The following is an 18320-nucleotide window of genomic DNA, read 5'->3' as shown; positions in this document are numbered from 1 at the left end:
GACAAAAACAGAGACAGAGAGAGAGAGAGAGAGAGAGAGAGAGAGAGAGAGAGAGAGAGAGAGAGAGAGAGAGAGAGAGGATAAGGTCTTGGAGTGGTTGTTGTTTCGAAGTAGCCGCCGTGCGTGGGGGTCGTGAGGGGTGAGTGAGGTCATAAACAGGGCCGTGAAGTATGGCCGCGGTCAGGGGAAAATGAGCGGGGAGGCCCAAGGCAACATAAGAGGCCGTATTACTAAACATTTCGTCGCCCAAGCTCACATAATTGCCAAGGTTTTGCTTTCGTATGAGTTGTGGGTTTATGCAGGAGTAGTTTTATGATCCTGGTGGTAGTTTGACCCTTCTTCTGCACCATGAACCAAAGGAAACATGCATTAGAGCCCGATTGATCCCCTCTTTGACCTTTAGAAATAGCTGATGTGAGAAGCGAAAGTGTCTTATAATACCGACCCTTAGTCAGGATGGGGTGGAGTGTATGGCCGTTACTATCCACGAGAGCCACGGCCCCGCGCTGGGCTGGGCCGAGAACCTGACGGGGGAGTGTTGTAGTGTGTGTGTGTGTGTGTGTGTGTGTGTGGCGGCGTGGTGCCCTGACACACACACACACACACACACACACACACACAGCAGTTCTTTGTTCGCCTCTCAGCCACTCGAAACAACGCCGCGAAAAGACCTTCAAACTGTGAGTGAGTGGACGGAGAAGGGAAAGACTGCTGCTACTGTTACGACTTCCGCTGCTGCTACTACTACTACTACTACTACTACTACTACCACTACTACTACTACTACTACTACTACTACTACTGCTGGTACTACTACTACTACTACTACTACTACTACTACTACTACTACTACTACTGCTGCTGCTGCTGCTGCTGCTGCTGCTACTACTACTACTACTACTACTACTACTACTACTACTACTACTACTACTACTACTACTACTACTACTACTACTACTACTACTACTACTACTACTACTACTACTACTACTACTACTACTACTACATCTACTACTGTTCCCTCTATCTAATTTCTCCCTTTCCACCCCATCCCTGACTCTCCTTCCCTTTATCCCGCGACCTGTATAGAGAGTCAGAGAAGGTTATGCAGTACCCTTTACCTGCCGCCGGGGGCTTTACGGGCGGCAGGAAGTTGAGAAAGGAGCAGCGAATTTGTACGAATGGGGACGTTAGTTGCAGGAGTGAGTTGAATGTGAAGAACAACGAGAGGAACTTGCTCTTTATGGGACAGGCTCATTCTTTCCCTTTCCACTGCTGGCACGCGTGTCTGGCAGCTGCACTGGATTGGGTATAGCAGCGTGGAACGGAAAGTACTTCATAGGTTCGGCGTGTGTGTGTTACTGAACTGTTACTGTAAGGAAAAGGAGATTAGAGGGAAGGAAGGAGAAGAGGAAGAAGGGAAGAGGAAGGAGAAATGGAAAAGGATGAAGAAAACAGAAAATGATGATAAAGTAAGAATGAAGGAAAGGAGAAGAAAATGACAAAATGAGAAGGAGGAGGAGGACGATAAGGCTTGATGGTACATAAGACTGGTTTGGGATGCTGGTCCATACTTTTAAACGTATCGGGCATTTCCATTTCCATTTCCCAAGGCCACAGACAAGATTAACCGGGTTTTACATAAGAACATGAGAACATCACCTCCCCTCTTTCTCCTCTCCCTCTTCTTCCTCCTCCCTCTCATCGACCTCCACTCCCTCTTTCTCCCCCTACTTTTCTGCCTTTCCCTTCCCCTCCTTCTTCTCTAATTTATATCTGAATATATACAAGGGTTGGTTGAAAAGTTTTTGTCTTACGACTTTCATTATTGTCTTTCGACTTCCATAGCTTCAGTTTTGTAGATCCTTCATTGTTTGCATTACTGCAGGTTTGGCCGAGGCCGGGTTTGGGGACCTGGGTTTGCACCCTTGAGTTACCCGCCATTGCTGGAGCCGGACCACCACCCGGGATGCGGGGTACAACCCCTGCCTGACACCCGGTATCCACTCACTGCTGGGTGGACAGGGGCACGGGTTAAAGGAGACTACCCATGTATCTCCGCTCCGCCCGGGATTCGAACTCCGGTCTCGTCGGTTGTGAGCCGAGCGCTGTGCTACGACACCATGGAGTACCCGTAAAAGTTCGAGGAGGAGTGTTGCTATCGTTATTAAATTTGACATACTTAAAGTTTTGAATCTTCTTCATTAATGACTGTATTCTTTCTTTCCAGGTAAACCTACATCTGATGGTCAAAGGAAGTCTTCAAAAGTGAGTAGTATCGAATCCTCTTGAAAACGGATTAAATTCTTGCGCTGGCTGTCCTGTGGTGTTGAGTAGCTCTCTTTCTTCGTACGCAAATGTCTATCTAAGAAGTATTGCACTGCTTCGGCGCCCGTGTTGATGAGGACAAGTATTGATGGTGTATAAAGCTGATTATGGATTTAGGGCCACTTTCACAGTTCGCCATGATGGGTTGGCAAGCCTCCAAACCAATACCAAAGACTTAAAAATTCCTTGTATAGTGTTTGGCGTTCATGTTTAGGTTAAGAAATTTGAGGAAACCGTGCGGGAAATTCCTTGTGTTTCTGGTGTTGCGTCGAAAACCTAACCGTTGTGGAGTGTGGAAGACTGAAGAGTTTAGTTCGGGCGATTACAGAGCCACTGTGATGGACTGTGCTACTTGTCCTTAGTCTTGTGTGGTAGGTTGTCTTGTATTGGGTAGATTTCTTCCGCGTACTCTGTGTTATTTCAAGCGTTATCCTCACCGTCTCTTTTAAAGCCTTTCAACCCAAGGGAAGTGTGCCTCGACATGCTAGAAATACAAAGTCTATCAACAGTAATTAAAAAAAAATAATAATTAATAAGATAAATCAGATAATCAACACAAGAGGGGCGTGCCTCGATCTGCTAGAAATGGAAATCTTTCCAACAATAAATAAATGAAAATAAAAAAACAATAAAATAAATAAGATAAATAAGTAGATAAATTGATGAACATAAAGCCTTTCAACACAAAAGAAAGTGTGCCTCAATCTGCAATAAATACAAAGTCTTTCTACAATAAATAAAATAAAAAAAATGAAAATCGGTACATACAACAAATAAAACCGATAAATAAATAAATAAATAAAGATAAAAAAAGGATTTCAACACGAGAGAAGTCGTAATAAAATGCCTTTCAACAGTGAATCAAAATAAAAGACAATTAAATAAAGAGATAGATAGACGGATAGCTAAATAGCCTTCACCCACAAGAGCAGTCAGCCTCAGTCTACTAGCAATAAAAAGAACTTCGCTCAACTCAACCAATTATTAAAAAAACAAAAAAACAATAATGTCAATAATCCTGTTCATTACAATCATATTCAAATTTATCACCGGGCCCCGAAATGTTGTATTAAAATGTGTGTTTGTATTGAATCCGTAATCAGGAGAGAGAGAGAGAGAGAGAGAGAGAGAGAGATAGATTATATATATATATATATATATATATATATATATATATATATATATATATATATATATATATATCTATATATATATATAAATATATATATATATATATATATATATATATATATATATATATATATATATATATATATATATATATATATAGCAGAGGTGACAGTTATGACGTACCGGGCAACTCTAATTTTACAGGACGAATGCGAATGAGGGCTGCGTGACTGGCTGTATCGTCCCGTGCTGGGGGTGTCGGTGCTGCTGGTGCTGGGGCTTTCTGGGCGAGACTTGGACTAATATGCAATGTACCACGAAATGAACGGCTGCAGTAGTGTGAGTCCTCCCGAAATTGACCCTTCTTTCGGTCACCTCTTTGGATTCTTTTTAGGAGTAGCGAGTAGCGGCCTTTTTTTTTATTATTGTTTCCTTATTTTTGTGTTCCCTTGAGCTGTCTCCTTTGTTGTAAAACACACACACACACACACACACACACACACACACACAATCACACACACACGCACACACACACTCATACATACACACACACTCCCAAACACACTCATTTCCAGTTTTTTTTCATAGGAGCCGTGATTAACAGGCTTTTTTTTGTTTTTTTATATATATTTTTTTGTTGCACTAGAGCTGCTTTCTTTCCTGTAAAAGAAACACACACACACACACACACACACACACACACACACACACACACACACACACACACACCAAACTACATATTACTTCACACAGAGTACATCGGAAAACTTGTCAAAATCGTGGAAAACTAGTCAAAATCGTAGTTCCTGTTGTAATAATTTCATAGGTGTTGATTTAGGACTTTTGACAGCTTACATTTTCTCTTTCTAAGTTCAGCAGAAGTCCATTAGTTCGTTAAGGGACAAGAGGATTATAAGAATACTGTATAAGAATAGTTTGGTCTGCTGGTGATGATTTACAGCGGCAGTTCTGAATGCATATTGATTTCAGGTGATCGAGAGTCGTTTATTTACTCCTGATGTCTATTTCAGGTGATCGAGTGTCGTCTGTTTTACTCCTGATGTCTATTTCAGATGATAGAGTATCGTCTATTTTACTCCTGATGTCTATTTCAAGTGATCGAGTGTTGTCCATTTTACTCCTGATGTCTATTTCAAGTGATCGAGTGTTTTCCATTTTACTCCTGATGTCTATTTCAGGTGATCGAGTGTCGTCCATTTTACTCCTGATGTCTATTTCAGGTGATCGAGTGTCGTCCATTTTAATCCTGATGTCTATTTCAGGTGATCGAGTGTCGTCCATTTTACTCCTGATGTCTATTTCAGGAGATCGAGTGTCATCCATTTTACTCCTGATGTCTATTTCAGGTGATCGAGTGTCGTCCATTTTAATCCTGATGTCTATTTCAGGTGATCGAGTGTCGTCCATTTTACTCCTGATGTCTATTTCAGGTGATCGAGTGTCGTCCATTTTACTCCTGATGTCTATTTCAGGTGATCGAGTGTCGTCCATTTTAATCCTGATGTCTATTTCAGGTGATCGAGTATCGTCCATTTTACTCCTGATGTCTTTTTCAGGTGATCGAGTATCGTCCATTCTACTCCTGATGTCTTTTTCAGGTGATCGAGTGTCGTCCATTTTACTCCTGATGTCTATTTCAGGTGATCGAGTATCGTCCATTCTACTCCTGATGTCTTTTTCAGGTGATCGAGTGTCGTCCATTTTACTCCTGATGTCTATTTCAGGTGATCGAGTATCGTCCATTCTACTCCTGATGTCTATTTCAGGTGATCGAGTTTCGTCCATTTTACTCCTGTCTATTTCAGGAGATCGAGTGTCGCCCATTTTACTCCTGATGTCTATTTCAGGAGATCGAGTGTCGTCCATTTTATTCCTGATGTCTATTTCAGGAGATCGAGTGTCGTCCATTTTAATCCTGATGTCTATTTCAGGTGATCGAGTGTCGTCCATTTTACTCCTGTCTATTTCAGGTGATCGAGTGTCGTCCATTTTACTCCTGATGTCTATTTCAGGTGATCGAGTGTCGTCCATTTTACTCCTGATGTCTATTTCAGGTGATCGAGTGTCGTCCATTTTAATCCTGATGTCTATTTCAGGTGATCGAGTGTCGTCCATTTTACTCCTGTCTATTTCAGGAGATCGAGTGTCGTCCATTTTACTCCTGATGTCTATTTCAGGTGATCGAGTGTCGTCCATTTTACTCCTGATGTCTATTTCAGGTGATCGAGTGTCGTCCATTTTACTCCTGATGTCTATTTCAGGTGATCGAGTGTCGTCCATTTTACTCCTGATGTCTATTTCAGGTGATCGAGAGTCGTCCATTTTACTCCTGATGTCTATTTCAGGTGATCGAGTGTCGTCCATTTTACTCCTGATGTCTATTTCAGGTGATCGAGTGTCGTCCATTTTACTCCTGATGTCTATTTCAGGTGATCGAGTGTCGTCCATATTACTCCTGATGTCTATTTCAGGTGATCGAGTGTCGTCCATTTTACTCCTGATGTCTATTTCAGGAGATCGAGTGTCGTCCATTTTACTCCTGATGTCTATTTCAGGTGATCGAGTGTCGTCCATATTACTCCTGATGTCTATTTCAGGTGATCGAGTGTCGTCCATTTTACTCCTGATGTCTATTTCAGGAGATCGAGTGTCGTCCATTTTACTCCTGATGTCTATTTCAGGTGATCGAGTGTCGTCCATTTTACTCCTGATGTCTATTTCAGGAGATCGAGTGTCGTCCATTTTACTCCTGATGTCTATTTCAGGTGATCGAGTGTCGTCCATTTTAATCCTGATGTCTATTTCAGGTGATCGAGTGTCGTCCATTTTACTCCTGATGTCTATTTCAGGTGATCGAGTGTCGTCCATTTTAATCTTGATGTCTATTTCAGGTGATCGAGTGCACATGTCGTCCATTTTACTCCTGATGTCTCTCTTACGTGACTGGGTCGGAGGAATCTGTTCGCATTTGTGTCCTTCATAAATTATTCGCATGATACTTTGTTTACTTCACACTACATAACCCGCTGGCCAGTATTAGGAGTCACTGTGTTAGACTTGATTTATGTTTTGTTTTGTTTCGTTTTTGTTTGCTAGTTTTCGTCGATTTCTGTGTGCCGTGTTTCGTACCAGATTACACGTGTATGGTCAACTTGAATGACTTTGCGAGGGTTTTAGATGTATTCGACTTGAACTCTTTCAAGAGGAGAGTATCAAGGCTCCTCCACCCGAAATTGACCTCTCTTTTGGCCACTCCATATTTTTCTCTTTTATAGGAGCAGCGATTAGCGGGCTTTTCTTTCTTCACTTTCTTTTTGTTGCCCTTGAGCTGCTTCCTTTACTGTAAAAATTCCTTTAATGTAAAAAAAAAAAAAATAGTGAAGCTTTTAGCATATACGTATTTTAAATTTTATGGAAACTGTGGTCAATGAACTCTGTGTGTCTGTCTCTGTAGTGTGACTGTGTCCAGGAATCTGCTCACATTTGTATCCTTCATAAATTAGGTACTTTAATACTTTACTTTGTTAATATGGCACTACATAAGACCAGCGGACCAGTATTAAGAGTCACTTTGATACTATTTTCCAGTTGATGTCTGTGTAGCGTGACTGTGTTGGGAATCTGGTCGGATTTGTGTACTTCATATATTAGGTATTTTGATACTTTATATACTTTGTTTATTTGGCACGACTCTAGACCAGTGAAGCAGTATTAATAGTCACATTGATGCTTCTTAACTTGACATTATATAACACAAGATAAATCAGTGTGGGAATGGTGTGTGTGTGTGTGTGTGTGTGTGTGTGTGTGTGTGTGTGTGTGTGTGTGCGGGCATTCCTTCACCTCTATTCACACACCACCCAATCGTTCATCACATCGACGGCCTTAATTTCTGTCCGCCATTCAAAGCCATCGTGATACCTGAGCCGTCCAGCCGTCCAGCCGTCACGCGGACACCTGTAGCCCGGCTCCCACGCGGCGCTGTTTACCAAGTCAACACTCCCCGGTCCTTCATCAATGGAACTGCAAAAGGTCAGGAACCCTCGCGATCCGTCCCTTGCCCGGCAAGAGCGAGGCTGTGAACGGATTGGATGAACGTTCCTGCCCATGAAAATACGCCTCTCTACTACACTTTTTGCTGTTGGGTATTTGCACTGTTTATAGATACGTTTTTTTAATAGCGTAGAACCAGACTGACAGACAGATAGTAAAAAGTGGGAGAGTATTAAGGAAAGGTCATGTTAGGTGAGTTGGTGAGTTAATGATAGGCTTGATTGGGCTAGGTCATGTTAGTTTAGGTTAGATTGATTTGGTTCGGATAGGCTAGGAGAAAGAGAGCCGGAGAAAGACAGACGCAGAGAAGATAGACGGAGAAAAGACATGATGGAAAAAAGACAGACGGAGAGAAGATAAAATAAGAAGAGACAGACGAAGTAAAGATGGACAGAAAACAAAAGCATCAAAGACTCCCGCCAGACACCGTTGCCATAGATATAGGCGGAGAAAGAGGCCGGAAGAAAGAGTTGAATTAGTTAGAAGTTGCTGGTTAGGAGAAGCTGGTCGGCCGTGTGTTCGTCAGAAGGAAGGAGAACAAGGGGAAAGTATCAAAGACTCCCGCAAGACACCGCACCCATAAAGAGAGACGGAGAGAGAGGCCGGAAAAATAATGATCGAATTAGTTAGGAAAAGAAGATGTTAAGAAGTTTGTCGGCCGTGTATTATCGAAGAGTGTTTACTTTTAGGACAAAGGAGACAAAACAAAAGGAAAAGTAGTATCAAAGACGCCCGCAAGACGCTATTCCCATAAAGAGAGACCGGAAACAGAATGATCGAATTAGTTAGAAGTTCGTGGTTAGGGGAAGCTTGTCGGCCATGTGTTTACTTTCCCCGAGTGTTTACTTTTAAGGGCAAAGGAGACAGAACAAAGAGAAAGGAAAGTACCATAGACGCTCACATGACACTGCCCCATAATTATAGATAGAGGAAGAAAATAATAAGAAATAGACGGAGAGGAAACAGACGGAGAAGCGGACAAAAGACAGTGAAAGGTAGGAGAAAGGAAATTATCAAAGACTCCCGCAAGACTGTTCCCATAAAAGATTGACGGAAAAAGAGCGATCGAGTTAGAAAATCCTTGTGGTTAGAAGCTGGTCGGCCGCGTACGAGGAGACAGAACAAGGGAAACAAGTATCAAAGACTCCCGCAAGATGCCAATACCATAACGAAAGGCGGAGAAAGAGTCCGGAAAAAAGAGCGATCGAGTTAGCTGAAGGGAAGGAAGTAAAGTGAGATTAGAGTACCGCGAACTATAGGAGAAAAGAAATTACCAAAGACTCCCACAAGACGCCGTTACCATAAAATTGACGAAGAAAGAGGCCGAAAAACGAGCGATCGAGTTAGCTGAAGGGAAGGAAGTAAACTGAGATCAGATTACCGTGAACTATAGGAGAAAATAAATTACCAGAGACTCCCACAAGACGCTGTTCTCATAAATATAGATGGAGAAAGGCCGGAAAAAGATCGACTGAATGAGTTAAAAGAAGGTGATGGTTAGAAGCAGGTCGGCCGTGTATTCTTCAGAAAAAGTATCAAAGACTCCCGCAAGACGCCGCCCCCATGATATTAGTCGGAGGAGGAGGCCGGGCAAAGAGCGACCGAGTTAGCTAAAGGGAAGGATGCAAACTGAGATCAGTGTACCGTGACGCGCAACCCTCAAGAAGTCCCGCTCTTTCATGTGACTTTCTCGCGCAACAAAGTGACAGAAAAATTACACCTCGGAGTGAGCGTGGACTTCTCTTGGCACCAGACGAGGCAAGAAAGGAGAGGGAACAGGGAGGTTTCTGGGAAGGGCGAGGCATGGAGCAGGAAGGGCCAATTGTAGCCTCAGATGGGGATGGTGCACTCAGGTCGGTGTTCTCAGACACTTCCTACCCCTCACGTCAACTGTTTCCAAAGGCCGAAAAGGAGGCTGATTGGGCTTTCATGAGTGGAAAAGAAGATTAATCGGGTTTTCATGAGTGCTTTTCCACGGTCATGGTACAGAAGAAGGATCAAACTACCACCAGGGTCATAAAAGTACCCCAGGAAATGCCACACACACCTACGAAAGCCTTGTCAAATGTGAGTGCTTAGGGACCGGAATGTTTAAGAATATGACCCTCAGACGCTTCCACCTCTCATGTCAACTATTTCCAAAGGCCGAAGAGGAGATTAATCGGGCTTTCATGAGTGCTTTTCCACGGTCATGGTACAGAAGAAGGGTCAAACTACCACCAGGGTCATAAAAGTACCCCTGGAAATGCCCCAAACTTCTAAGAAAGCCTTGTCAAGTATGTGTTCCTGGGGCCCGAATTGTTTAAGAATATGACCCTTACCCTCACTTTTTTTCCCTTGCTTGTGTGGGGTGGCGCTTCCTCCTCCTCCTCCTCCTCCTCTTCTTCCTTTTCCTCCTCCTTGCAAGACCGTGGAAGTTGCGAGGAGGATGGAGAAGGGAAACAGTATATTGGCGGAAGATTTCAAGGGATCGCTGAAGGAGGCTGTGCGGCTCTTAAGTTTATAGATGAGCTCCTGAGCTCGACACAGTGATGAGGGGCGGGAAGTGGCGAGCAGCGAGTGGCGGGCAGGGCGGCGGCGGGGAGGGAGGCATAGCCCTGAACTGTAGTAGTGTTGGAAGTCCGGCCCGGTGTAGGTCAGGTTAGGTTAGGTTATAGTTTGGTTAGGTAAAGTTTGATTGGGATAAGTTTGATTGGGTTACGTCAGGTTAGGTTAGACTGGGTAAGGTCAGGTTAGGTTAATCTACGATTGGTTTGATTGGGGTTAGGTTAGGTTAGTTAAAGTTAGGTTAGGTTACATGTTGGGTTAGGTCAAGTTCAGTTAGGTCAAGTTAGGTTTGGTTGTAGTTAGGTTAGTTAAGGTTAGGATAAACTGGGTGAGTTGAGGTTGGGGTAGATTGGGTTAGGTTAGGTTAGAATAAGTTAGGACAAGCTAGGTTAGATTAGTTAAGGTTAGGTTAGGTTAGCTGAGGTCAGGTTAGCTGGTTCAGGGTAGGGTAGATTGGGCTAGGTCAGGTTAGGTTAAATTAGGGTAGGACAGGACTTTTTGCCGGGAAATACAATGAAAAGAATTCAGAGAGCATCATGTGAGTAGGTCAGATTAGAGTGGGCCAAGTTAGGTCTTTACCTGTACATACTGCCGATAAATACATGATAATAGAATAAAATAAAATAGAATAAAATGGAATGGAATAATATAATAAAATATAATAGAATAAAATAATAAAATGAGAATAAGTAGAATAGAATTACGTTATTAGTCACCCAGGGCTCAAGGGCTCGAGGTGGTGCCAGTCTTGCATTCTCTTCGGAAATATGCGGCCGAGAGAGAGAGAGAGAGAGAGAGAGTGTCTGGTGGAGGAGAAAGGAAGCACTCACCATAGGGGTCCGCTAATCCTCGCTGAATTAGGTAATATAAAAGACATGATTCACGCCAACATAACGGATTTAGATGGAGGAGCAGGCACTAACTAGGGTTCTATTTATCCTTGCTGTAGCGTGGATTAACAACGCCGCCTACTAATGCCCCGCCATATGTTTCCTGGGAGGCTGTTGTTAGTGTGTGTGTGTGTGTGTTAGTGTGTGTGTGTGTGTGTATGTGTGTGGGGACGGGATGATAGAGAGTGGACTAGCGCTGGTTTATACTAGATATATGGACAGAATGGGAGAGTTTCCGTGTTAATAATAGTTCAGTGTGAAATAAAAGTTAAGAATATGTAGATGTATAAATGAAGATGGACTAGAGTGGATGAGTGCAATTTAGAGACGGAATGGGATTGTTTCTAGGTGGAGAGTTCAATGTGGAAAAAAAAGGTAAGAATATGATGGTTGTGCATTACTGGAGTATTAAGACAGAGTAGGATAGTTTGCGTAATTATAAGTCGAAAACAGTTAAAAATATGCAGGTGAAGATGAAATAGGCTGATCAAATCATGCGTTACTATTCTATTTACAAGCAGAATAGGATAGTGTGCGTAATTATTGGAAGAATGGGATAGTGTCTGTAATTATTGTAAGTGGATAAAGAGGTAAAATTACTGAAGACGAAATACTGAGCGAGTTCTACCTGACGAGAGTTTACAGACAGAATGCTATAGTGTCCGTGTGTTGAGGTATTTGTGGAAGAAAAAGTAAGAATATGAAAGTAAAGTGAGATAGAGGAGCGGATCTTCACATCAGTACAATTCATAGACGTGATGGGATAGGTTGTATATTTATGAGGATGAAATAATGGGCGAAATTTGCATGATTATTAGAACTTACAGACGGAGTGGGAGAGTAGCAAGACTGACCTCTCCACCCGAAGCTGACCTCTCCTCTGACCTCTCGTACATTTTTTTTAGCGGACTTTTTTGTTGCTGTTATTGTTTTTTTCTTTTTTACCTTGAGCTGCCTCCCTTGCTGTATAAAAATAGAGATTGCGTATTTATAAGTAGAAAATATATAAAATACGTAGATAGATGTTGAAATAGAGTAGACGAGTTAGCATTACTAGAATTAAAAGACAAAATAGGATAGTGTATGTAATTGTAAACAAAAAAAAAATAGAAATATGTTGGTGGAGACGGTATAGAGAGGATGAATTCTGCGGTATATCAGAGTAAGCAAGTTAGCAGTACTAGAATTTAAAGACAAAATATGAGTGTGTATAATTGTAAACGAAAATAAGAGAAATATATTGGTGGAGACTGTAGAGAGGATGAATTTTTCACAATAGTCATTAGAGTAGACAAGTTAGCATTACTAGAATTTAAAGACAGAATAGGATAGTTTATGTCATTGTAAGTGAAAAGAAAGTTGAAATACAAAGGTGGAGATGGTACAGAAAAAATGAGTTATTCTGCGTTACTTCAATTTAAAAGGCCAACAGAATATGACGTTTCCTCCATTCGTTCATTCTTCATTTTTCACAGCGGGAATAAGCGCTAAATACCACGATAAGGTTGCGCATAAAGCAGTATATAAATGAGTATAGAGTTCGTATGTGTTATAGAGGGAAATCAACTCTTCATTACTAGACCATATACAGACAAACAATATATTTTTTCCTCCCTTCGCCCGTTGTTTGTTGTTTTCGCTGCGGGGCCAAGCGATAAACGCCATAATAAGCTTCGTGGAATTACTGCTGTTCGATGCTTCCTAAACTTTTTTCGCTTTACGCCCTTCCTTCCTTCCGCTTGTTCAGTGTTGTGTGTGTGTGGAATAGGAACGGCGGAATGTGCGTGGCTGGATAGATAGATAGATAAATAGACTGGTAAGTAGATAGACAGATAGAAAGATAGATAGATAGACACATAGATAGAAAGATAGGTAGATAGACAGGCAATTAGATAGATAGATAGGTAGGTAAACAGATAGGTAGATAGATGGATAGATAGATAAATAGGTAGATAGATACACAGATACATAGATATAAAGACAGCTAAATAAACAGACAGATAGATAGATAGATAGGTAGACAAAGATAGATAGATAGATAGATAGATCGATAGATAGGTAAACAGATAGATAAATATATAGATTGATTGATTGACTCACAGATGGATAGATCGATAGACACATTGACATATAAATATATAGATGTTTAGTGACCCGACCATACATTTGGCATTCGGTTCACAGACACTGATCATCAAAAGAAATACAAGACAAAGAAAGAAAAAAAAGAAGAAAATAGAAAAATTTACAAAAAGAAAAAAAAAGGGAAGATAAGAGAAAGACAAAAGGAAAATATGAAAAGAGAAACAAAAAGATGAGAAAACTTTGGGCTTTGGACTTTAGGCGCAGCATCTGGTTAGTCTCTGTGTGTTGTAGGCTGTACTGGCCATCGGCTCAAGGGTCAATGGATCGGAGATGAGCACTGAGGCCACGCCCAGCTAGTCTTCGTTTATTTTTTATCCACCATTAGCTTCAAAGTTAATGGATCGGAGATGAGCACTGAGGCCACGCCCAGCTAGTCTTTCTTTATTTTTTATCCACCATTAGCTTCAAAGTCAATGGATCGGAGATGATCACTTAAGCCACGTGCAGCTAGTCTTTGCTTATTGTATTCCCACCATTAGCGTCAGAGTCAATGGATCGGAGATGAGCACTGAAGCCACGCGCAGCTAGTCTTTGTTTATTGTATTCCCACCATTAGCTTCAGAGTCAATGGATCGGAGATGATCACTGAAGCCACGCGCAGCTAGTACTTGCTTATTGTATACCCACCATAAGCTTCAGAGTCAATGGATCGGAGATGAGCACTGAAGCCACGCGCAGCTAGTCGTTGCTTATTGTTTACCCACGATATGCTAAAGAGTCAATGGATCGGAGATGAGCACTGAGGCCACGCGCAGCTAGTCTTTGCTTATTGTATTCCCACCATATGCTAAAGAGTCAATGGATCGGAGATAAGCACTGAAGCCACGCGCAGCTAGTCTATGCATATTGTATTCCCATTAAAAGCTTAAGAGTCAATGGAACAGAGATGAGCACTAAGGCCAGGCGTAGCTATATCGTTGGCCTTCCTTTCGATCATAAACTCACTCTGTACACATTTATAAACATTACTTTATGCCCTGTTATAGTTTTCCCCGCTATGAAAAAAAAAAGGAGTAATGCAGGAAACTATATTATGTTCATCTGTAAATTTTAGTGAAGCATAACTACGAGTATTATCTATTCTACCTGAATACAAAGTGCTTTCATTTGCTCGATGGGCTTTCTGTTCCCTGTATTTCCATGTTTCCATATTTGCCTTGTGATCTTCAGGACGCCGGCACACCTCACGCTCTGATATTAATTAACTGGTGAAGGGTCCGTCATGCACGCTATATTAAACAGGTAACTACACTTTATATGATGTTAGCTGTATTGCATGGTGTTACTCCTCGCCATGCCCCTTAATCCTCACCCTCTTTGATGAGTATTACAACATTAACCCAAATCCTCCCCTTCCTTATAACAACATATTGCTAGAGGGATAAATTCAGCTACGTAACTACACTTTATATAATGTTAGCTGTAGTGCGTGGTGTTACTCATCGCCATAACCCTTAATCCTTACCCATCCTGATGAGTATTACAGCGTTTGCCTCTATTTTCGCCTTCCTTGTAGATTATTAATGTTAACATCTACGTATCATCTACGGTTATCAGGACACCTCTCCTTCCGAATTTGACCTTGCTTTTGGCCACCTCTTCTGATTCTTTTATGGGAGCAGCGATTAGCGGGCTTTTTTTTTTTTTGTGCCCTTGAGCTGCCTCCTTTGTTGTAGAAAAAAAAAAAAAAAAAAACGCTTTATATGCTAGCTATAGTGCATGATGTTATTCTTCGCCACAGCCTTTAATCCTTATACCTTTCCTGATCATATTACAACATTAACCTAAATTCTCCCCTCCCTCATAATTGCAGAACATCGGAATTAATATATCTCGTTGCTGTTCAGGTATTATTATGTTTGCTGGTAGTGGCGCCTCGAGGGATAAACTCAAGCTCTCCATTTCCAAGTAACAGAAAACTGAAAGGAGTAATCTATTAACCTCTATCTTCCCCTCCCTCATAATTGCAGAACATCAGAATTAATATCCTTCGTTGCTATTCATGTATTATTATGCTTTGCTGGTAATGGCGCCTCGACGGATAAACTCAAGCTCTCCATTTCCAAGATATAGAAAATTGAAAGGATCCATCTACGAGGTTTGCCATTCACGTGTATTATTATGCTATTCATGTACTATTGTGTTTATTAAGTTTGCTGGTAGTGGCGCCTCGAGGGATAAACTCAAGCTCTCCGTTTCCATGATACAGCAAATTGAAAGGATCCATCTGTGAGGTTTGTCATCAGCGCGAGGAACCAGGGACCATATTCTCAAACATTTCGGGGATCACACACCCACATTTCATAGGGCTTTCGTAACGAGCTTGGGGCATTTCCAGAGGTAGTTTAATGAACCTGGCAGTAGTTTGACCCTTCTTCTGTATTTTGAACCGAAGGAAATACTAATGATAATCCGATTGATCTCCTTTTTGGCCTTTGGAAATAGTTGATGTGAGTGGTGGAAGCGTCTGAGAAAACTGACCCTGGAGCATCGTGTAAATTATTCGACGTTGCGGGCGCAGAGAGCGGTGCTGCGGCGCGACACACTGCGGGTCTCAGTTTCAGTTCCAGCACCATTTTAAGGCGATCGTTGAGCGGAATACACTGACATGAAACTCAGCGTATGCGGGTATAAAAGGAAGGAACGCGAGGGTCTCGGGTAGCGCTGCGAACAGTGTGGTGTGGAGAAACGGGCGGACTCAGGGCGTGCATGTGAGAGAGAGAGAGAGAGAGAGAGAGAGAGAGAGAGAGAGAGAGAGAGAGAGAGAGAGAGAGAGAGAGAGAGAGTCGATAGACTATAGCAGTCGGAGCAAAGAAGTAAAATGCATCTGCCACTGGTTAAACCTCACCTCGATTGTGCTGTTCAGATCTAAGGACCTCCATGTTACCCCCATATTGCTAGCTAGATGAAGGGAGGCTTATGTTGTAATTCTCGCAGCGTTATTAACCAAAGCGCAGAAGTTGACCTCAAATTGTACTCGTCTCTGCCACCTCGATTATACTCTTCAGATCTGAGGACCTTCATGTTGCCCCCACGTTGGTATCAGGATGAAGGGAGGCTTGGGTTGTAACTCTCACAGCGTTAGTAACCGAAGCGCAGTTATTCAGACCTCTGACCCTGAAATAACTTCAATAGAACTTTGTATTGTATTTCTTGAGTCGTTAACAACAGAATTATAAATGTTATTCTGAAATTCGACCCAGAAATCACTGCATGACGTCCAGAAATCGCGCTAATAGAGTCTTGGGTTGTATTGCTAGAAGCTTTAGCAATCGGAGTACATAAGTTATCCTGACCTTCAACCCAGAAATCACTGCAAGAAACTGAGCAAATAGAGTCTTGGGACATATTTTTGAGGCGTTAGCAGTCGGAGCACGTAAGTATCCTGACCTTCGACCCAGAAATCACTGGATTGCCGCTAGAAACTGCGCAAATGGAGTCTTGGATCTTATTTCTTGAAGCTTCAGCAACAGGAGGCGGTGGCTGAGTCGTCAAAGTAACGGCCTCGTGTTCAGGAGGACGCGAGTTCAATCCCCGCCCGGTGCCACCAAGCTGGGATTTTTCAGCCGCCGCCGAGTGGCTTAAAACTACCCACATGCTGTCCAGAAGACCACCAATCAACCCGGACTCTAGATTCTAGGATCAAAGATGAGCTCTGGGAGGGCAGCATGAGCCAATGCAAGATGGCGCCACTATAAACACTCGCCTGCGCCAGAACGGGCTGGGCCGACCATCAGGACCTACCGGAAAGAAGCCTTGGACCGACCATCAGGATCCACTGGGAAGAAGCCTACCGGCGCAATAGGCTGCAATGTAAAAAAAAAAAAAAAAAAAAAAAAAAGGAGCGCAGAATTAACCCTTAGAGTATAACAAACTGAAACAAACTGGACAGATAAGTAGTTGAGGGAAACACCGCTAGAAGCTTTGAGAGGAGGTTATATTATATCGTCACCTTCGGAAACAAACCGCCTAAGTTATTATTTTCTAGTTTTTAGAAAATCAGGAAAGAACTGTCATTGTCTTAAGATTATTAGGCAGAAATGAAAAGGTCAAGTCTAGGACACTCAAACCCTGAATGTCGAAGGCAACTATACAAAAATGGGCGTCACATGCTGGAAAATTGATGTAGACAAAAACCTGGAAATTGCTGAAAAATTACTTAGGCGATTATTTTATGAGGGTGACGATATGTTTATGGATGGGGAAAAAAGTTGCTGAATAACCCACTTTCAGGAGCTGTAATGTGTGAGTTGTTCGTCTGGGTGGCCTCTTGTAGTCTCCGTAAAGCCTTCTGTATCCTCATGTCTGTACTCTCAGGAGCTGTAATGTGTGACCTGTTCGTGTGTTTCGCCTTTCGTAGTCTCCTTAGAGCTTTGTGCAGTATCGTGTGTGTACTCTCAGGCGCTCTCATGTGTAGGCCGTCCTTCTATCTTGCCTCTTGTAGTCTCCTTAAGCCTTGTATATGTATTCTTATGAGCTGTTATGTGTAAGCCGTTTAACTGTTTAACTTCTCGTAGTCTCTTTATATCTTTGTGTAGCCGTGTGTGTGTGTGTGTGTCTTTGAATCGCTCTTCCCACGTGTTGTCCGTCCGTCTGTCTGGCCGCTTGTAGTCTCCTTAAGCAGTGTGCATCCCTGTGTGTGTTTGTGTCGCCCCTCTCGTGTTATCAGCGGTCCGCAGTTCCCTTTCAGCGGTGGCTTGCTGGCAGAGTTGATGGCATTTGGATTGTCTCTTAATCGCCACCCATTTTTTGCGCTCGACTTTGATTGGTTGAGGTATTAAGGCCTGAGTGTGTGTGTGTGTGTGTGTGTGTGTGTGTGTGTGTGTGTGTGTGTGTGTGTGTGTGTGTGTTAATAGATTTTCGTAGTGGCTTTCTCTCTCTCTCTCTCTCTCTCTCTCTCTCTCTCTCTCTCTCTCTCTCTCTCTCTCTCACACACACACACACACACACACACACACACACACACACACACACACACACACACACACACACACGCACAAACGGGCAAACATTATAAAGTGGTAGTCTGTTTGTTTACCTGATTTTTTTTATATAACAACCCTACGCGATGACAAGTCTGAATGTTCATTCCTCAACTCTCTAAACTCCTTTACTCTTTGTCTCTCCCGCCGTAACAAAAGTCGTGGCGCTGCTGTTGCTGTTTGGCTTTGAGGAAAAGTTTCGGGGGACTCTGGACCGTGAATG

Source organism: Eriocheir sinensis, unplaced genomic scaffold (genome assembly GCF_024679095.1).
Source record: "Eriocheir sinensis breed Jianghai 21 unplaced genomic scaffold, ASM2467909v1 Scaffold237, whole genome shotgun sequence".
NCBI lineage: Eukaryota > Metazoa > Arthropoda > Malacostraca > Decapoda > Varunidae > Eriocheir > Eriocheir sinensis.
The sequence above is the reverse complement of the archived record's forward strand: the minus strand, read 5'-3'. Positions refer to the sequence as shown.